The following is a 23475-nucleotide window of genomic DNA, read 5'->3' on the forward strand; positions in this document are numbered from 1 at the left end:
ATAAGCTTTAGTCTTGCACTCTACAGGACACTATTAAATAGACACTATGTGAAATGAATTAGTTTAAAAAGTAAAGGCCAGGAGAACATTATCAGCAGTTTGAGTAAACTGTACAATCAGCAGAAAACTTGTAATACATTTTTAGAATATCTCCTGGATCATTGTGAAAGTGTTTTGAGTCACTCCTGTAAACAAATAGTCACGCAAGACAAAATTAGTAAGATTAGCAATTGGCCATGAATGAGGTTTGCACAATGAGAAATTCAGCCGTGACGGGTTTGGGGTGCTCATGTTGGGTAGTTTACATAAGTACAGGCAAATACAGAGGGCCAGTATAAAGCTAGATAGGACATAAAAAATTTATGGATTTTGTGATGATACATCATCCGAATGTGCTAGCCCCAGCATTTGTCCCAGTGTGCCAAATCACAGTAGTCCAATGGCAGTGATAAAGAAGGATTATTTGTTATCCTCTTCCACCAACCAAAACAAATTTGTGTTTAGTAGATTTCTTTTCTTCTATGTTTTGTCGTTGTCTCTTCTTTTTTGGTATTTTGAGGTTTTCTTCATCACTCCACATCACAATTTTAATCTGTTTTTGTTCTGTAAGAATGAAGACATTCAGAGGAGCTTGGAGATTTCCTCTTTCTTCATAGGATCTGCTCTTTGGCAAATATACTGGGACATCAGCCATTTTAAAAAAAAAAGAAACAACCCACTATTTATACTGACTTCTGTGATGACCATTTATTTCAAACAGTTTTTTGACTCTCTTGACAGACTCGTAGATGCCAACTATAAATTTTTCTAAGGACCTTGTTTGAGTCTAAGCGTCTAGGCAGCACTCACTTCAAGACCAATAGAACACATGGCACTAAATGTCAGGGGTTTAAATATAGCGAGCTCCACCTGTCATATCATTAGTAGACGTTTAATCATTTAAATCTAACCTGAAACCCCTGATTCTATTTCTAGTGATGCAATAAAGAGTGTTATTACCTTCTTTTTTGTAATGCATCTTGACATTACAGCATTTGTACATTTCTTTAAATGTTTAAAATGTTTTAGTTTTATGTGTCATTCATTTCAGTTACAGCAGAGACTATCAAATGTTTGTTTTTTAAAATGTTTAAAAATTCAAAATCCTGTGGCATTTACATCAACACTCACATGGGGATTTCAGTCCACTGAGATGAGAACCAATCTGGCAAAAATAGACAAGGCATTTGAAGACAGCAGGGTGGGGAGAAGAGCCAGGGTCACTTGTGGCTCAAGGACCTGGTTGATAAATATGCACATACACACGCACACACACACACCAGTCAGAATGGCAGCAGATCATTTCCTGCTGTGGCGTCAGATTTGAAATATGATGTTGTGGACATTAGCATACAAAGCAAAGCTTTAGTAAACGAGCATGCGAATAATGGAAGTGGGGAGGTTTGTCATATTTCAATTTGTCATTGGTGGCAAAGGAAAACAGCCAGCCACAACTATTCATCATCACCATTCCTTATCAGATGAAACAGAGCTACTATCTTCCATATGAGTACATGTTTGTTAATCTGATTTGGCACCTAAACTTGTCACCTAAACTAAAGAATTGTAATTACTGCATAAAATGTTCAACTACTAATTTTGTCATAAATGTGTGAAGCAGCTTGATCAACACTGCACATATGCTCTCTTGGACATATTTTTCCTGTGAGGTGTGCAATTACAATGCATGCATGGGCTTGAGTTTGCATGCCAAGCCACACTGACTGAGCCATGGTTATAATTACATGCAAAAAATTCTGCTTCTGCTCATTTTATGATTTATTGCTCTAACACAGCTGTCAGAATTCAGGCTTCAATGATTGGCTGCTAAATGGAAATGTTATTAAAATGCAAGTGCAATGCCACCGAGGAGTGCAAATGGTTGAACCGATAGGGTCTGATTGTAAGCTGTAACCAGTGTAGAGCCAAACAGCTGTTTGCATGGCAAAACAGTATGGTAATGAGTGGGATAGATTGCAGATGAGGGTCACTAAGCTGTGACATGTTTCTTAGCCTGAGACTGCCATGCATCATCTCGATAAAATGACTGTTCAATTCAAAGGCACTGTCATGGGTATGTTTTAAGTATATTGTAATATGATGTTTACAGAAGCATGTCCTCTTTTCTTGGATCAACATGTGATCACAGGCGGATATTCCTTACTGCTGCACAGATGCAGCTTCAAACACAAGAGTTTCTCTCGTTTGACTTGAGTAAATCAGGAGGCTTCTGAAGAGCCAAATACAAATTCAGGTTCCACACAGCAGTTCACAAAGCATGTAGATCCCCACTGTCTGCTTTCTGAAATCCTTCTCAAAACAAAATGCTTCTCAAAATAAAAAGTGCTGTTTAAAATTCTGTTGTTGCCTTTGGATGTGACAATAGAATCGATCTGAAAGGTACACTAACTTTGAAACTGCTCCTCTCCCTGCTTACTTTTCATTCTCCATATGGTTAAACCTTGTTAGTCAGCCTATGAAAAATTAGTAGTAAACCCAGCCCAGTCTCACAAAAAAATTGTATAAATGTTTATTTTTTTTCATCTACAAGTCTAAAGAATAGTATGATAATCCTAATAAATAGTCATATTCTTATAAATTTTAAGATGACAACGTATCTCTACGCTATTGTTTTTGTAGGGTAGTGTGGTATGATAGAAATTGCCACTATGAATAGTAGAATATGTAAGTAGTATCCTGGTGGATTTTTGTAACTGTCTAATCGTATATTTTGCAACATGGAGACCTAACCACATACATTCATTTTAATCCTAACTGTACTTTTAATCCCCCATCCTTTGCAGATGAGATCATGGTAGAAAAATAGTGAATAGTGACAGAGAATGTAAATGGAGGATTGAGTGTCATGCTATCGATCTCTTGCATGAAAGTTTTAAGATTAGCATTTTCTGTAATCTTTCTGTAATCCCGTCCTACGCCATGATGTAGGATCAAATGGAAACAAGGTGCTGACATCTCAAGCTGCATTTGTGTTGAGGACTGATCAATGAAATGATAAAACGGTTCTTTAAAAAAAAAAAAAAATAGCTTTTTTGTGAAACTTCAAACTTTTTGAGCTGTACATACGAGTTGTTTACAAATACATGCACATACAGAACTATGTTTTGAAATCAGTGTGACAGTTTGATATATATCAAAAATGGTTATTACAAAGGGGTTGTTTTAGAATTTGTTCTAATCTAGCATAATCAAAGAGTGTGGGTCTGCAAAGTGCAACATCATGAAGGGCAGGAAGTCTTACACATAGCTGCCTTTTCATCTTAACAGGTGCCACCTTTTTGGCAAGAAGCACTCCAATGATATTTTATTTTTATTTTGATTCATTGTTTTGTTTGAACCCTCAGGTCTTTTTATCAAATGTGCATTGCACAGTTCATAAAGATACACAATGGACAGCAAGTCAGTCCCTCTGGGTCTAACTTCAGTTACACTACATGATAATGTGTTTGCCTCTCAACAGATATACATACCCTGTTCTTTATTTCAAAATGCAAAAGTACAGTGCTAAAGTTGTGGCTTTGTTACCGTACTGCTAAATCTGAGTCGGTATATAGATGTTCTGCTTAAGAAAATTTAGTCAAGTGAGTAGTACCTTTGGGATGCTGTCTCCAGTTCCAACTTATACTGGATAGGGAGCGAGTAGTGACCATGCAAAAGGTACCTTGTGTGCTCTCAGTCGTACAAACAAGCAAATGCATGTCAAGAGTACAGAAACAACAGAGCCTGCCTAATTAGCTGTACGATAGAACAGCAGCTCAATAAATGTCTTCTGTAAGCCTGGACACCAGTTACAGATAGAAACCTAATGCTTCAGTGAGAATGAGTGATTATTGGTCCCTGAATATTGGACAATGGAACATTTATTGCAGAGGTGTCTTAGAAGCACATTGCTTAGTGCAAAAGTCCCCATAATATGCATCTGCTTCAGCTCCCTATGGTTGAATATTACAGGACTAGTGGATTAGGTTATAAATGAAGGGATACTTCATTTGAAACACACAAACTCAAGAAGCTCCTCAGTCTTCAAGCTCAAACCTTTTCTGCTTTGCATGCAGCACCATGTGTTACCCTCTTCTATAACCCATGAGGTGATTTTTATGGTAATTGGCTTTATGGCCGACCAAGCTTTGCAGTTGAGTTTAAGAGAGTTTTCTGGTTCGACTTGGGGGAACATGACATGCTGGTTTTACGCTTTGTTCCTAAACTTGGTTAAAAAAAACCTTCTCTCCTTAAATTCTACCACACAGTCATTGTACTCTTGCTGAAATGGTTTGAGGTTAGTAGAATAAGCGTACTGAATAATTCAATAGCTTTACAGCCCCCTAAACACAGCAAACATGAGGTAAACCTCATCTTCGTATTTTGGGAAAGAGAATATATAGCTCGTGTAATCAGCCCTTTTACTTGTTTTTTCATTTTTTCTAGTTTTGTGTTGTCATTTCCAGCTGCTTGCTATGATAGATTCAAATTCAAGCAAACAAAGCCAGTTGTGAAGTTTAGTATGTCCGACTTTATCATCAGGTCCCAAGACCTTGCTGTACCAAATTCTCCACAAGTATTGGACAAAAATTTAGATAAAGAAAAATGTTTGGCAGAAAGATACATTCAACTTTAAACCAAAGCTGTGTTGCAGCAAAAGATTCCATGAATGCTTCTGCTGCAAGAGGGAATTTTTCAAGAGGGCTGATGTTTAAAGTATCAATACTGTGATGCTGACTCTTAAGTCTACTCTATGCATCCATCCATTTTCTATACCCATCCATTTTCTATACCCGCTTAATCTAATTTAGGGTCACAGGGGGGCTGGAACCTGTCCCAGCTGTCACTGAGAGAGAGGCAGGGTACAACCTGGACAAGTCGCCGGTCCAGTGATGGACTGGACACAGACAAACGAGACACAAACGAGACACACAACCATGCACACTCACAGTAATTTCAATAACTAACTATAAGAGAACCAATTAACCTAGCATGGGTGTTTTTAGACAGTGGGAGGAAGCTGGAGTGCCCAGACAGTACCCATCCATACACAGGGAGAACATGCGAACTCCACACAGAAAGACCCCAGCCAGGGATTGAACCTGGAACCCTCTTGCTGTGAGGTGATGGTGCTAACCACCACAACACTGTTCAACCGTCTTAAGTCTAATACACAGTAATGAACAATTGCAATTATTTAAAATATTTTATATACTTTAGCTGTTAATAACTTTTAACTAAATATATACAGTGTGATACAGTTCAAAGATGGTGTATTCTCATTTGCAAAAACTGATCAATCAGTTTCTGACAAACTCTTTTGGATAAGAAACATTATTAGTATAGGCACATTGTTTTCGTCCACTAAGACACTCACAGCTGTCATGGAAAACAACCAGCTAATTTTGATTCTGCGCTAAGGAAATCAACAACCTAACACTGCAGCGCATGTTAGACAGATTTTTTTTAAATGAAGAAAGTCTTTTTTTAGCATTGGCAGGCCCTCACTCACTGTCTGGTACTGTATTATACAGTGTCGACATGCAGCTGTCAGTGCAGTGAGAGGTTAAAGGATAAAACTAGAAAAAAACGAGTTGATCTATTTCTGTTTTTTTTGTTTATTATTATTTACAAATGTGCATCAGACTGCCCATGTATGCCCACAATGAAATACAGATGAAGGTGATTTCCTGAAAGATAACCACATGTCTCTATAAGCCTTTACATGATGCAATCACTTCATATTCACACAAAAATATCAATAAGGCTGTAAAAATATATTAGGCATACTGTAAGGGGAGGTGGTGTGGCAAAGATGACAGAAGGATTTCTGTCTCTGACAAGGCCCTTCCTAAACCTCTTGGACAACTCTGCTGTGGGTACAGTTTAGCTCCAGGCTTCCTCTCTGCTCTTGTGTAATTTTGGATACTATAAATAACAAGGGGCAGACAGAAGAAAAGACAATGAGAAATTGAGGACAATGTGGTAAGGAGGCGGAGAGCCTGAATAAGAAACAGACAGTTGGTTGTCCTAAAGACAAAAAGAGCCAAAGTGATTTGTTGTTCGTAACAGTGGCAGATTGTGGATGAATAGTAGCATGACATTGGGAGAACAAAAAAGGAAAACACTGCTGTAGAGAGATAAGGCTCCTCATATAAAGGTAAAGGAAAGAAGGCAAGATGCTGTAAGGGCCGCATGAGCAAATGTGCTTGCATCACTCTTTCCTATTTATGTGTTTACTGTGCAAGCAAAGACTAAATGTACTGAAAAGTAGCTCATTTTCCAAGAAACAAACAATAAACATTAGTATGTTTTAGACCACAGTAAAGAGAAGACATTTTCAGTGTCTTTCAACATACTGTAAATTGACTTAATGTTAATATGTTATGACACATTTTTTTAAATTCTTTAATTTGACCATATTAATTTGACTAGCATTGACAACCCCGGTAGCACCAACATAAATGGAGAGGGAATGCTGTCCCTCATGGGCTGAGTATATTTAACTAGATAGCACTGCTCAGTGCTGTAGGCCATCGGTCTGTGCTAATATTTAGCAGGATATATATACTGTTGACATTTAAATTACAAATGAGTGTGCTAGTAATGAAAAATCGAAAACAAACTGTAGTTTAGCAGTATGAGGAAGAGACAAAAATAATTTATATTATAAATGAAGACAAAAAGTTCTGGTGGCTGCAGTTTGTCCTCACGTTTGGAAAAGCTTTTAGTTTTATTTTCATTATTATTTAATCTGTCTGTATTGTTCATGTCTGTGGCGATCTTGTCAGCCACTTTACATACTAGTTTTTCACATGCCAAATTTCTGAATAATCAACCATAGCCATTTTCATTGTGAAGACAACAGTCATCCTAAGCTGAAAGAAGGAGGGAGGGTGGGGTAGGGTTTTTACAGCAGGGAGAAATCCACAATTTGTATAGTGGATTGGATCCTTTTGGATGACATGTTTTATTCATTCTAATATGTACACAGGGAACATAAATAGCAAGCTTGCATAGCAGTGGTACCTCTACATGGCCAACACAAGGACACCGCTAACTTTGTCTGGGTCAGTGAGCAAACTGGGACAAGCATTATAGTTACAGCAGGCACACTGTGTACACGTGACACTGTTTGCAGTCGTCTGTACATTCAAACACAACAGTGGGCCAATGTAACACTATGAGAATGTTTCAAAGCACTATTTCTTTAAAAATTCTATCTCCACAATTTTCAAATATCATCGGCAGGAGTTTTGCTAAATATATATTACATCTCACAAGTAGTTGACAATATTTAGGATTACTTCAGGGGATTATCTAATATAAAAGGAAAACATCAAATGACGTCTCATAAGGATAGGATTTATATCACTGGTTTGTCATTTTCAACAACCTTGCTGCTCAGTAATTGGAAGAGGTGTTGGAACCCTGTTCTGTTATGCAGTGACATTTGAAATGTCTCTTGTAAGGTTGTGAACACAAGGTTCAGTGTTTCTTGATATTAAACTTAAAAGGCACTGCACACTAATCATTTGGCCAACTATTAATGATAGTGGGATGCTTTACCAAAGTTAAACAAAGGTTTGCATTTTAATTATGTAATACTTCACAGCTATCTTTAGAATTGCAATATTGACAATCAACAAATCTTTTTTTAACACAAAATGAATAGCACATTTAAAAAATATTTAAATCATGTTGCAGTTTGATTGAAAAAAGATGTTATTGTTTGGAGAGTTTTAGAATTACAAGTGTAATTATGGTGTTATAGGAGAAAGGTAACAGCCTTTTCCAAGTTTTGTGAGTGTGGCATCTTTTAATAAAGCATAGTTTTAGCAGTGAAAACAAAAATACCTTTCCAAGATTAAAGGCATAGTGCTCCACTGATGGATTTATCTGTTGCTCATTTAATTCTTGTTAGTTTTTGTGCCACTTCCATTACATTAAATGAAAAAGAAAACCACTGTGCTGAGCTGTTTCTAATTTCATGCTAGCTCTTAAATCCATAATTATTGATGCCAAGGTACCAAGGTGCCAAATGCCACAAAGATGCCAAGGTGATCTATAAAATGGTGTATGAGTTCTGAGCATACAGATAAAGTTGCAGTACTTTTGCAGATTCTTTGGGAGATTCTTGAAATGCTTGTATTTTTTATGACTAAATTATTTTGTCTTCCCCTAGTTAAATTCCAGTTGTCCTGCAGTAATGGTGCGCAAGTCTCTTCCCAGCGGTCATTTCTCTGGCTCGTATAGTTACAATTGGCTGCCTGGAGATTTGCTGTACTGCTAAAGCCCATAGCATGTATCATTTTCTACATAAACAACCAGAGGACAACATATCTGAATGGTGCCCTTGTGTATTGCGCGCAATTAAGGATTTTCATATTGGAGTTAACACAGGCTGAGGGTAGCTCTTTTTTTAATTTCCCTGTTCCTCTGTGCTTCCAGAACTGCAGTCTCTTGCACAAAACACTGTCATTCTTCATACCTAGTATGCACCAATACATATTGTCAAAATGTTTCAAACAGGGATATTTCCTTTGTCTTGCAACCACAGATATTGATAATCTAAAGTTTTTAGCCAAATCCACTCAGGAACACACATACGTTTGTGCAGTATCACCAACAAACAAGCCTTTATTCAAAGGTTAGAGTGGTGTTAGTGGAAGAAATTGTTAAACTTTAGTAATGAAAACCCCTAAAGTAAAGCCATGAGTAAACATTGCAATTTCTTTCTCTTGTATCTTAGTGAGACAACAAAACTGTCTGAGTCTTTTTCTAACACTTCTTTGAGGTAATACTAATTTTACAGATTAAAAATACTGTCATTACACATATATGTGGTTTCTCAAAATCTGAAATAGCAACATTTTACTCTCCAGAGTTGTAGAAATTCCCAAAAGAGACAACCAGTCCCTTTGTTTGATGGCTCATCTTTTTCCTATAAAAGTATCATTAATGCTAGGCTGACCAGCTTAGTTACTTAGACAACATAATTGTGCTTGACCTCTTGGTATCATGTGGAACCTCTCTTGCAAACGTTCTGCTGTCCAACCACATGATAATCACAGTAATTATTTTAGAGACTCAACTTTCTTTTTTTTAACCAATCAGTTCTTTCTAAGTTGAGTTGAGTTGACACAGCCATCTAAGCTTGATTCTGTATCTTGGCTTGATTCTGTACTGTCATTGGTCTCCTACTATTTGTTTTTCATGTTGAAGTATGGTCTTATATTACCCTCCATCTTCATGAGGTGGCCTTCACATCTGAAGGGACCCTCGACAAGACTTGACTTAAGCCTTCTTTTTGCATCTCACATTTTCTGTTGAAAAACATCTTATTCCAATTTCATTGCTCAATTACAAATTTTCAAGTAAAATGAAGTAAGATGTTTCCCGAGAAAATAAATGCAAAAGCAGAATGTATCATTAAATAAGCAGCAGCAATTCTCTATTCAATGTCTTGTAGCGAAATTTGTGACCAAGGTCAATTTAGAAGAAGCTCAAGAGGCATCAGTGTATTTAAGCATCTCTTAATCCAGAAATTGGGCCGAGGAAAAAGGCAGCATAGAAAGGAGGATTGCTAGGCCCACACTCCCGAGCTTCAGAGATATTGATAAGTATGTCTCCTCAACCTTCAAGTACAGTTTCATTATTAAAATTACCTGACTATAAAGGACGCTCTTACTGAGACTTTTTTTTTGGTAGAAACCAAGCTGCAGTTCAAAAATTCAGTCAAAAATAAATCATGTTACTCAGAAGCAAAAGAAAAAAGTTTAAAAGCTTAAAATGCACTAACAGGAGCTACAGCTATGGTGGCAGCTTAGGTTTTAAAGCCACCCTGTGCTTGCATGTTCAAAATGTAACATTCTAGCTTTACATTATATACGTGCACAAAGAATTTCCCCTCACGTTAGGGGAAAAGTATAAATGTTTTTATATATCATTGATATATTGTAATTTTAGTCACTATCTCTCTGTGATGAGATGGTGTGAGTCACACCTGTGGGTGATTATCATTTGTCTGCTGTGTCGACACAAAATGAATAGTCAGTTATCTTTATGGCAAAATCTAAAACCTGATCAAAATTGTGTTGAAACCCAACAGAAATAATGTTTTAATATAATAATGTTCTAAATCATCCTCCAAGACATAATTCTCATACAAGCATACCTCAAAGATGTATAAAGTTGATTAACATGACTAACTTCTGCAATGATTGTTCAAAAGACAGCATCAACATGGTGATAAAAGCCAAATCCATGTTTATATCCTGTGAGAAAATGGTGTTTTATTTGGGCAGCAAGCTGCACAAAAGCAAGTTGTACATCAAATTATCATTTTCAAATCACTCAGTGTGAGAAATTTCTATGCAACAGAGTGACACTTTTATTATAAGAAAGAACAGTTTCAGCACTCAGTTATTAAAAGTTTCTTCTTGGCTCCCAAGAAATGATGCCATTAAACTGTCAATCAACAGCTTAAACCAGTTCTATGGAGTAGAAAACTATATTTTCACACTCCATTGCGTTTAGAAGCTAAATGCTGTTTAACTATAATTCGGGTTGCTTTTAAAGCCCCTGCTGATTACTTAGTAATTGAGATTTTTCAACTTTTATTTTTGTTTAACCATTTGGTAGCAAAATGTTTGGTACTCCAATAACATTGTCAAAATTCTGGACTGACAAAAAAGGACTGACATGCAAATGATGGTCATGCATTAAGTCAAAACCTTGTAGGTTATAAATTTAACTAAAAAATATTTTTGATTGGTCATCTTCCATCCAACTTCAAAATGAATGGGTGGATGTGTCCAGAAATGTGATTGATACAGGGTATATTCAGTGTATACACATGTATGTATGTATGTGTATAAAGTAACTTCGATTAGATTTGGGCTTTCTCATTCCCAATTGCTCTTATTCTGTTTTTAATGAACAACTGAATAAATCAATTACAAAGAGTCAAAGGGAAATACTCTTCTGGGATAAATTAGATTTAAATTTGATTTGGAAATTTGGACAGTTCCAGTTATTCTTATTGCGGATACATGAATTTCTCGGGACATTAAAAATGAAATCCAAGAAAAGTTATTATAATGAAAGATCTTCACAAAAACAAATGGGGAAATAGAATCATTTAAAATGTGCTCGACCATCGCTGCATATGACAATTCTGATTAGACTTTATGCTCTGATGGCTATGCAGATCTGTTGTGTATTATTAATGCAAAGGCAGTATTGCCATTTCAACACGGCCTCTTCAGACATTAACTTAGCTAATATAAAGGTTGAATGATCATCATCTGCCATAAATATGATTCATAGACTATAAGGAACAGATTTAGCATGCAAGTATCACAATATTAACCTCATATTCCTTCAGTTAGTAGGACACAGCATGTGGTATATTAAATCGATATCCTTTTTTTTACTGCTTGCTCAGAATTGATACTATGAGGAGACTAATGTTACAAAATTCATACAGGAAATGTTTTGATAAACACCTTGTTTCACATGTTACCCTTAACAACTACCTTGTGCTGATCTGTATGATGTTTTTCTGGATATAAACATTTTCCTTGAGCAGTGTCTTTTTATCTCTCTTGATGTTTACTGTGGTAATTAGACATCTTTACTGAGTACTGAGATCTCTTTGCATATTAAAGCCTTTTTAGTATGGCCTACAAACACGATTCTAGAGATTATGAAGTCCCCCCCAAAAGTATTATTCCATTGGGAATGTGACACTATTTACAAGATTGCTCCAGAAATTTCTCTGAGCAACTTTTATTTTAGTCGGTGTTGGCATCCTGTTAAGGCAAATTAAAAAAGTACATTTTTCACTGCAAAATGTTTTGGAAATTATGAGGCCAGCTAGGATTCCTTTTTGGTTTGTTTTTGCTGAGTTTTAATGTGAAGTTGTTTGTCAAGAAGCTTGACAAATTTCATTCTGAGGACAGATTGTGTCTTGGAATTCAACCTATGGATATATGAAACTAGACTTAAAAAATACAAAGCCCCCCAAAAAACCAAAGCCTTCATAAGTCCATCATAATACACCATTGATGAATTTGTTCCAGCATCTTTGGGTTCTCTTGTTCGTAGCTTTTTAAAAGCTGTTCAAGTTTTCAAACAGATTAATGATTTGATTTGAAAATGAGTAAACATTCCTTTAATTTTCAGTTGGGTAATGACAGTTTTCTATCTTAAGGTGCATAGAGATCCCGACTATATCTCCTCTCTTAATTGTTTTGGTACAAACGGGGTCTTAGATGTCGTTGCCTGCAAGGCCTCAGCATTGTAATGGAAACTGTATTTCATTATCTCAGCACCAAATGCTTTGGATGACAGAATGCAGTCTAATTCTAAGTGAAGTTTGCCAGCTTCAGTTGCTTTAAAATCTTCTGGAATTTATTTTTTTTTCCCTAACAGAGCTGCAAGCATCCGTCTCAGAGCTAAACAGCTTTCAGGTCAATTAATTATTTAGTACCTGATGCCTTCAGAAAATAATGATGATTAATGCAATTATAAGTTCATAGTTTTCATTCTCGTTGTCTATTTCCGTCATACTTGCTTAGATATCTCTCACTAAGGACTTGGAAGGAAAAAGAATGATTGAATAGCTGGGACAAAAATTGGAATATCCTGCACAACTCTGTCCATATTGGAGGGAAAAAATCACAATCACAGAAAGCACTTTGGTAGTTAAGAGATGCCTTTGAAAGGATTACAGAAGGCTCTGTGTTTATGGTGGGTAAATACCCATGTGATGTGGAAATGCTTTACCTCATTCTCCCTGTCTGAACAGACTCCTTTATAATGAATAAGCATGAATGTTTTAAAACCGATAACTAGTTCAACATGCAGCCAAACAAGAACTTTTTTTTTGTCTGTCTCTCTCTCTCATTGAAATTTTATAAAAGAACTAGAAAATGATTTTTTAATTAACTATATGGAAACAATAAACAACCCTTGAAAATATGGTTAGGACATCCTCTCATAGTTTATAAACCACACAGTTTGCATGATATGTTTCTCCATCATGAAGTATCTGATATGGCAACATTGAAATAGTGATACAAGCGTCAGAGAAGGGCATTCTGTTTTTAGAACAGTAGTACATGACCCTCAACCTCCAGCAATAACCTCAGTGAAAAAAGGGAAAGTACATTTTTAATCATGGAGAGATTAGTCATTCACATTCGTACTGCATTTATGAGTAACATGCCAAACTATGTTAATGCCATAGAGAATACTGCTCATATACTGTTCTTCACAAAGTCAAGTGTACAACTAAGAAAAAAATATTTGAGGAACACTAACAACACTCATGTAACCTGAAAATTAAATTTAAGCTTTTTAACATGAACATTTTTATTATCGCACTGTCATGCATTCATTGATTTCCTCTTTTTTTTCTCCTCTCATCGTACATAAATCAAGTCAGTATTATTTAATACATCCAAATATGATAAATTTGCCCAAAGTTTAGAAATACATGTGCCTTACCTGTTCTCATTCCCAAAGGTGTCACATATTGCTATTGTCTAAGCAACCCGTGGTATCAGTCCTGACGTTGTCCTCGAGGTGTCATATGACTAAAAGTCCCTGGATTTAGATTCACAAGATCAGTTTGGGACAGTTAAGTTCATGGCATGGGAATTTAGAATTCATTTTCTGTTGTGTTTAAATCGCATTACATTGTAAGTTATGAGGCTATCACCTTTTACTTTTTTTCAAAAATCAAGTTGGAACAAAATTGAAATTAACAAGCAGTTCTTCTAATGTCTTCATATGTTAGCCCCTTTTCCCCATATGTGAACTCACACAGTCTATGGCAACAGCTACAGCCACTTCATAGGAGTTGTTCAATTCATCCAGTGTGCTACGGCTGCTTTCTGCAACCTGAACAGCTGTGTGGCTTTGCTTAACTCCTTAGCACACAGGATGTTACTGCAGAGTAAATTGTGGCTCCAGTTCCATTATAAGTTCCTGAAACACGCAACCCTGACAGGCTACATTACTCTGTCTGGTTCTCTGTCTCTGTCACTGACTAACTTTGATATGGTGCCTCTCCCCTGTTTTTTGGGTGAGTCCACAGATTTGTCATTGATGTAGAGTAAGACAGCTGCTTTGTACAAATTCAATAAAACTATGTTCATTTCGATTTAAAACCATAAATAATGGTTTTAAATCCAAAACACTCCTAAAGACCACCTCTCAAATTACTTGATGTTGTGAGTTTGTGATTTCCTCTTTGAGCTGTTTGCTCACTAGTTCCTCAATTTTTGTAAAGATTAACAACATTGGTTTATTTTACCAAGTAACCAGGTAACCAAGTTTCTTCACATATTAACGAACATCCAACTTCGAATACCGACTGATTGCCTAAGCAACTTATAAATGATAAATATTTTGTTGAGGTTAAAGTAATAATGTAAATGAAAAATAATTTAAATCATTAAAAAAGAATTATCAATAACATAATGCAAAGAACAGTTAATGAGGTAACTTGCAAGCTAGATATTATTGGCATTTTTGATTTTGAAAAAAATAATAATATATTGAAGTTTTTTCATTGGTTCAGCATGAAGAATTTGAAGGTATATTTTGCATCAATTTTGCAAACTTCTATTTTATGTACAATCCTTTGGGGCAAACAACAGTGTTTTTTTTTTTTTTTTATAATTTGTCATGCAAAATATGTGTCGTTGTAAGGAGAGCCACACTTTTGTTCAAAGAATTTGTCCTGGGGAAAAGCATTTTACAGTCTGCAGTCAGCATTTTACACTGATGCATGTTGGCTTTCAGAGTGACATGCATAGATTTCAAAGTTAATCTCCATTTGCAACAAACTTAAATATAACCCTGGTAGTTACAGTTTAGTATCATAGAAACACAATGAACAAAGTCAGGGAGGAGACAGTATATCCAAAATCAATATGTCTTGGGAGAACATTGGCTCCCATGTGTGGCAGCTGTCAAGACAGAAGACAGCTCCCACACATCTTGGTGCAGAAAAGACAAAGGTCAAAGGTGAATCTCTCAAAATGACCAGTTACTAATGTATTGAATCACAAAAGAGGGCAAACACTGTGTGTGTTTGTGTGCATGAGTGTGCAGGCCCATATAGCCAAGTGTGGGCCCAGTGGTAATTTAGCAATTCTCAGCAGGTTGTGTTCAGGGAAGGACTAATATGGGCAGTGTATTGCTGCAAGTACGTGTCTGTTTGCATGCTGGTCTGTGTGTGTTTGGCAGAGTTTCATTTCATAGTGAGAGTTCTGCTGACCTTGGCAAACTCAAGAGTTCATCTCAAATGGTGTCTCATCCCTCTTTTCTCCTTCTGTTTCTCCTCATCCTCTCACTCCTACTGCTCACAAATCCCCTCCCAGGACAGCACGATCTGCATTCCTTTGTGGAAAACGAGGCTAAATGAGCCAGCAGATCCAATAAAACTGTGCCAGCATCTCTTTCACCTGAATAACTTCAAACAAGGATGTGATTAAAACTGACAAGACAGTACTTAGACTTTTAGAGTGTGAGGAATACGTCCAATAGTAAGCCTTGATGCAATCATTGAGAAGACTCTGTGTTTAAAATGTCTGATGTGGTTTGTTGGCTTTCGTGTAATTCTTGTTTCTGCTGCCTCGTACTTTTTAAGACTAAACCATGCAAGAAGTTTTACCACTTTAAAAACATCATTGTCAGAAAAAGGGAAATGCAGTGTATTAGCAGATTGATATTTTGCTGTTCTTCTTATGTTTATCTTCAGTTCAAACGGTATCGGATCAAATATATGGATATGATATGTTGAATTTAAAAGAATATGAATGTTAAGTGATATAGAATTGAGCTCCAAAGACAGTAGTTGAATATTTCCAAGATTTAACAGGTGTTTTAACAGGCAGCAAAACTTTCATCTTTTTTTATATTTTTTATATTGAAAATGACAGAGGCAAATTTTTTGACGCTACTACACAATGGCATATATGTCGTGCTAAGAGTTCTTTAAGTTGACGAATCATTTAAACTCAAACGAAAAAAAGTTCTTGTGTTGTTTTTGAAATGCAGCCAATCAACATGTGTATACTGAACATGTATGAAATATCAAAAAGATTATCCTCTCTTAATCTAGACTGTGAACTGGGCTGGGCAATAAGAATATCCTTTTTTTCATACTAGATCATGTAGTTTTATTAGCATGAACTGTTTTTACCTAATCCTTTAAACATAGTGTCAGTCTGAAACTGCAGTTAAGGAGACCCACTAAAGAATTTCAATGAATATCTCAAATGACCTCAAACTACTGCACACTGCCGAGGCAAAACATGGCACATGCTCTAAAATGTTCTTGAAGTACCTTTAGCTTTGATTATGGAATACATTCTCCATGGCATCATTTTGATAAGATGACAGAACATTTATATCAGGCCAGAGATGCATTGATTTTTTTTTTTGCCAAGATCTTGTATTGATGATGGGAAAATCAGACCTGCATACATTTTTCTCCAGCACAAGCATAAGATTCTGTGCAGGGTTAACATTTTAAAATGATGCCTAATGTCTCACCCTGATTAATTCTGGCATTGTGTTCACTGAATATGTTCATGCCATAGGTGATTTATGTCACGGTTTATTTTGTGTTCCACGTCTTGTCTCGTCATTTCCTGTTTTATTTTGAAAAATCACTCACCTTCTCCTCTCGTTTCAGGTATCTTGCCCTTCCTACCGTGTCAAGCGTCTCATTGTCTTCCCTGATTCCCAAGTGTTTCCACCTGTTCCCCTTGGTCCCTCATGTGTTGAAATAGTCTGCGTTTCCCTTGTCTTGTGCCAGTATGTTGTCTCCTTTTGAGCTTCATTACCAGCCACTTGTCTTGTCCCATGTTCCACGAGCCTGCAGTGAGCGGTCCTCCTGTAGTGCATCTTGCTTTGTAATTTATTGTTGTCCATAGCTTTAGTTTATTTAGTGTAACGGTAAGTTTCCTAACTTTGTTTTTCCTCCATTTTCAAGGAGTGGATTTTCGTTGTTACTACTCATAGTCGCCTCCGTTAAAGGAGAGCTTTTAGCTATCGCTAAAGTTTCTTAGAGCCTCTGTTTTGTTAAGAGTGCGCCTTTGTTTTATTCCGCCTCATTTCGAGAGCGTGTCTTTGCTTTAAGTGTTCGTAGCATTTCTGTTTTCCTCCCAGTTTGGAAAGATTTTATGTTTGTTAACTTTCATAGCTGCTCTTCTTCTCCACCTAAGCTACGGAGGAGAGCGCTTAGGGTTTTCACAGCTTTTCTTTTGCGCTGCCGGGAGATCGCCCTGCAGTGCTGTGCCCTGATCTGTCTTTTGTTTAATTAAATAAAACCATCTTGGAACCACACGACCCTGCATCTGCGTCCTGAATCCCCTGGTAACTGACAATTTAGGTGAATACAACCTTTTTTTTCTCAGTATATTCAGGGAGTTAATTTACTTTATTCTTCCATCTGATGCTGATCCTAGACTTAACCAACTGAAACAACCACAGATCATAGTATTACCCCCACCGGCTTTCACAGTAGACATCAGGCATTATGAGTTCTTTTTAACCTGATGCACACATTTATCTGAAAGGGGCTAAATCTGGACTCGTCATTACCTTTTGTCATATTTCAGAGGCAAATCTTTATGCTCCCCAGAAAAGTAAAGGCTTTTTATTTTCTGAATAACCTCACAAATAAGTGTTTTTTTTTTTTGCCTATGCAATGCTGAGAATTTCAGCTCTTATTAAAGAGCCGGATAATTTGGCTCTGCTCACCAAGAACAGCCGACTCTTTCGGCTTCCAACGACTCTTAATTTTACCACTTATACCTTTTTAGAATTCAGCCAAATTTAGCACTGTTTTGTCTTGTGATTTGTATTTGAACACATTTATCACTTAATTTTCAATAAATTGCTGTTGCCAATTGCATTTACAGTTGAAAAATCCCTTGTAACTCTCTAACTTGCTTGAAGAAACACTCTGTTACACAACGCAGATAGAAAATGCCTATAAAAAGCTAAGCATAGCAATTAATATAGGACAGCTATTGACACAACTGTCAAAATGCATCCAAATACTACTTCTTTTTCTGTTTTCACTCATCTTTGCCACACACTCCTCTCGTCTTCACCCCTCTCTCTCCTTCTGCACTCTCCTCCTCATGTCACCATCTCAGCGCTGCTACCCCCGCCCCTCCCTGCTTGGTGGTATGGTTCTCGTCAATCCTCACATTGGTTGCACAGCATGCACGTGACACCCGTAGCCAACGCCCGCAGTTAAATCCAAAAGTAAAAAAATCGTTCACTTAAAAGAGCCGCAAATGCTCTTACTGAGTTTTGATTTTTTTGTTGATTGCGAAATGTTTAAGCATGCAGACCACTAATTTGATCGTTCTGAAACACAATAACACCATTTCCTTGAATGCAGATTTTGCCTTCTGACATGGTTGTTTAAAGGGAAACTCCGGTATTTTTAAACCTAGACCTTATTTCTGGCATGAAATACGTTTATCTACTTGGTGAGTAGAAATAAGGTCTAGGTTTAAAAATACCAGAGTTCGCCTTTAATGACTTAGAAGGTACTGAATGTATCAGTTAGGATTGTGATTTGTTGCTACCTGAAACATAATAATCACTGATGTACTGTTCCAGTAAGAGACCCAAGTTATTTTGTTTTGTTAAATCCATGATTTGTGGCTGTTTATCATCATCATACCTTTAATTAACATTTGTGCAAGCTTGAAAATGAGGAGTAAATATGTGGTCTCATAGATTATCAAATTCAATTACTGAATGAAGTTAATGCTATTTTTTGTATTCATTTTCATATGCAGTTATTCCAGGTCACAAATCCAGATACTGTATTTTTTTTAAATAATTGCCACGATTTAATCAATAGCCTGACTTCTTATAATGAATACAAGCATACATGTGTATATTTCAGTCATTCTCCTGTGGTGCTGGATATATATCACATGCTCGCAGCATTCTGACGTTTTAAATGTTCATGTCCTTGTTTTATGAGTAACATAAGTCCTTCATATTACATTTCCTTACAGAGGTCTTTGCTTTATGTGTTTCAGACTAAATCTTTGCAGCAACCTATCCACCCTTCTGACAAGAAGCAAACATGCTCTTCGCCTGCTTCCCAGTCCTGTAAGTTAATCTTCTGTGTGTGTATGCATATATATGTGCATATACGTATGTGTGTGTGTATATATATATATATATATATATATATATATATACAATAAACAAACTCACCCGCACTTATATGTGGTGAAAATTGTGGGTTGATTTTTAAACTAGGCCAGCATAACACATTGTTCTTTGCATGTACATCTTTTTTCATCTGCTGACAGGCAGAGCGGATTAGAAAATAAAACAAAAAAACATTGATTTGACATTTCTTTGTCAACTCAGCATGGCAGAAAGATGTGATAAAGACCTAATGAGGCTCTAATGCATTACTCTACTGAAAGCCTCTTGAAAGCTTTCAATCTGTTGTATATAGGGCAGCAGTGTTCTTTGTTCACTCATTCTGTTGCATTGAAAACATGGTGATAGTATTATTTTTTTTTTTTTTTGCCATCTGAAACTAAACTCAACCTTGTAGTAATTACTGTTACATGATCATTGCTGCTATTGTACTGCTAGCATAGAAATGCCTCATGTTTAGTTTTACAGATTTTTAAATGTTTCAATTGCAACCACTGATGTGAGGGCTCTGTATTTCGGTCGAATGCGATCCCATAAAGAAAGTGCAGATACTTGTGTGCTCCAGGGCTAAACAATGGCTGGTCAGGGTGATTGCAGTCCAGAGGCACAAGTCCCAAATTATTAAGGCTATCCTCTTGTACCAATCCCCATCATTGTGCTATACATGATAAGCGCATGTTCACAGGTCCATTCCAACCACTATGGCCATTCAGCAGTCCCAAATTGTACTGGCAAGGTTAGGAGAAAGGACATACCACAGTGGAATGGGAAGCAATGAAGCATGGTGTTGCCAATTACTGCAGAATCACATGTTAATTGTACACTTTTTTCTTTTCTTTCTTTTTTTTCCTAAACAGTGTAACTACATTGAAACACTTTTATTAAGAACATGATCTGCCTGTTTCATTTTAAGTGTGAGTACATCTGAACAAACAGAGTGGAAATGTTGCCTGCTATTTGTTGGATTCTAGTATAACCATAGCAACTCTGACACTGCTGTCACTCTCCTGCAGTTACTGCTATGTGATGACAGTAAAAATGATCTGTACCAGTTGTAGCTTTTCAGACAGCCTGGGAACCTTCAAAGACTTATGAAATGTTGAGGGAAGAACATAGAATGGATGTGTAAACAGTAATTCATCATCCACCTTTTAAAGAAAATCCCATTTGAAAGATTGTGCCGGTTGTCTCTTTTGTCTTGGGCATGGACAAAGAAAAATGTTTAATGACATACACACCTCATCAGAAATGTTTCGCAGAAGTGCTGCACAGCTGTGGCCTAAAAGTAGATAGAATATATATTTATATATATATCTATATATATATATATAGATATATATTCTGTTCTCAAGTGAAGCTTTTATATCTGAATTGTTTGCAATGAAAAAGATGCATTTTTCAACAAAGTTTCTATCCTCTGGTAAAAAGTATGACTCGTATGTAATTATTTACACTTTATCATTTGTAAAAACTTAAGTCAGTATGTTTCAGAATAATGAATCCCTGTATTTTTGTAACCATGGTAGTATTGGTAATATGCTAACAAGCAACAGTTCAATAACATCTGTAAATGATGTCGGGATGATTTTTACCTAGACTTTTTTAAAACAGACCATTTCTTCAGGTCATCTTACTGACTTAATGATGGTGCCAAGCACTACAGGAAAATGACTTGAACATACACACGAGTGCTTATATTCATTGTCATCTCACTCTTTTTGTCACATATCCTATCTCTTGCAGTTTGACAAGCTCACAACATGCCATGACATTAGAAAACACGTGTAAACAAATGTTAATGCCAGTTCTTAATATTATAAACAAGCAATAAACTGTGAGGTGCAGTTAAAAAGTGTTTATTTTAAAAGAAATAAGATGTGGCACGTGGTGATGCCCCCTTTTTAACAACCTTACTTTACTGAATAGACCTGGAATTTACATAAACCCAACTTCAAAGCCAAGAAGCAAAGGCCTTTGAGTTACATTTAGAGGTGCTTTTGTTGAGAACCAGCATTGCCTTTTTTTTAATAAACTACAATATGTACGGACACAGCTGCAAGACAACTCAATAAAATGTCAAAATTGATGACACATAAGCGTAACTGTTCACAGTAGAACATTTAACCTAGGAGCCCAAATTTTGTATACCACTCTGTGTTTATACATGAGAACAATGATGTAACAAAGTTCAAGAAGCATTTTATAGACAATACTTAAGAGATTAACACTGAGTCAAATTAAACTGTTGATGTGAAAAGGCCCCTAACAGTGCCAATGTGAAGCAACTCATTCAGACATTTTTATGGCTCATGCACCAGAACAACACTGTGCCAGAGCAACTTGCTATTTAATTTGTGTAAACTTACCTGAGGATCTGTTTTAAATGGAATTGCACTGCTGCTGAACTAAACTCCTACCTGTTTATAAGGTTATGGAAAATATTAGAAATGGGGATCCATCCTTGCCCAAGTGCAGCTTTACTGCAATCATCAAAATATATTAAAGGTCACTTGGGGGAGTCACAGAAGTTTTGATCATTAAATGCGTTTGAGAAACCTCTTTATTTTACTTCTTTGTTCTCATTCATTTGCTGTTTTTGTTTTGTTTTTTTACTTGCTTGTTTGTTGGGTTTTAACAATAAAAACTACTTAGTTAGGTACAGAAAATAAAAAATAGGTCGGTCAATAGTGTGAGGTGAAATTTTAATTTGTTTTACATTACACTTTTAGTAAATTTCCCCATAGTTCCATAATAATGTATTATATATATATATATATATATATATATATATATATAAAACATAATAATATGTTTTATCCCTATGTATTTATCTATTGATGCATACATGACGACATGCACTCAGTAAAGACCTATACCTGGCATTTTCATTTGAGGTAGGTTTAATTCAACTTTTGGCAGCAGCAAGACCAACAGGCCTGCTTTGTACAATAATCCTGTTTTTTTTAGGTAGATTTATAGTGTCTGCACCACGGTGAAAACAATAAGACAAATTTCACCAAAAAGATCAAAGACAGTCCTTTGTATTGCTTTGATCCGGTCACATTGACATTCTCACAAGCAAAAACACAAATTGAAGTGAAAAAAATAAATGTGAGATGTTTCAATAGGTCTAACACCTTGGAGCCAACCATGGAGCAGAGCAGTACTTTCACATAAAATGTGTTTGATGCCACCTGCCACATACCTGCTCATGCAAAGTTGTGGTGTGCAGTAGAATCCTTTTTCCTCTCTAAACACATCATCATCACTTTCCAACCTCACTCCCACCAGGGGCCCAGCAGTAGCAGTGGAGCAAAGGCTGCCACATCAGAGGCTCCTCCAGAGAACTCACAGTCAGCGGCATCATGCTAAGAGGTGAGGAGGTGGCAGAGCATGAAAGGATTCATCAGGGGTTATGCAGATCAACACAAAACCAGAATAGGGTTCGACTTTACACTGCCACCTAACTCTAAGGAGCAGATAAAGACCCAGGTGGCATAAGATGTGGAAACGTCATGACAGGGATTATGTCAAAGACAGCAAGACGAAGAGGAGCTAAAGGCCAGCAAATAAAGATGTCAGAAGGCTTTAAGCCCAGAAATATCCTTGTGAAGATCTTCACATTTGAGAGAGTTGAACTGTGTTTCCTTTCAGAATTAAAAGGAAATGTTGAATTCTATATTTTTCACTGATGTTTTAAGCAGCTGCTCTGTGCATCAATCAGCCACCTGATAATAGTGTTTGCAAAAACAAATTTAACACATGAGAGGGATGCTTGTTGAGAACTAGCTGAAGCCATTGACAGTTGCTCTCAGCAGTAACCTAGGAGTGAATGTGCGGGAGAAGTGATTATCGATCTTATCGATCTGACAGCAAAATTTATGGCTCATGGTTGCTTTGTTTCATCTCAGATGTTAGAGCTGTGCATCCCCGATGGTGCTGCAGTGTCTCTCTATGCCTCATACAGAGTGCAGGGAGCCGTGCTGTCTGTTGGGAAGGACACAAATATATACATGGGAAGTAACACATAAATTTCAGCTAAAGTGATAAGAAGAGAGTGGAGCCACATTGTGACTATATTGGGAGCTAGTGATGACATGATCAATCATTTATGTGAGGTGCAACAGATGTTGTGACGGTGCTGTTCTTTTTTTAAACAGCTTGAATAACTCACATAGACACATTTCTGTTAGCATCATCACCCAT

General features: G+C 36.6%; 1 protein-coding gene across 1 annotated transcript in view; it reads left to right on the forward strand.

Moving 5' to 3' along the window:
• The window catches only part of lingo2 (leucine rich repeat and Ig domain containing 2), a 194824-nt gene that overhangs the window by 15269 nt on the left and 156080 nt on the right, over nt 1-23475 (forward strand). Inside the window, exon 2 of the mRNA XM_072395261.1 lies at nt 19134-19206. The gene's annotated coding sequence lies outside the window, so the exon portion shown is untranslated. The remainder of the gene's footprint in view (nt 1-19133; nt 19207-23475) is intronic.

The sequence above is a fragment of the Leuresthes tenuis genome, unplaced genomic scaffold, assembly GCF_036924035.1.
Source record: "Leuresthes tenuis unplaced genomic scaffold, fLeuTen1.0.hap1 SCAF_11, whole genome shotgun sequence".
Taxonomy (NCBI): domain Eukaryota; kingdom Metazoa; phylum Chordata; class Actinopteri; order Atheriniformes; family Atherinopsidae; genus Leuresthes; species Leuresthes tenuis.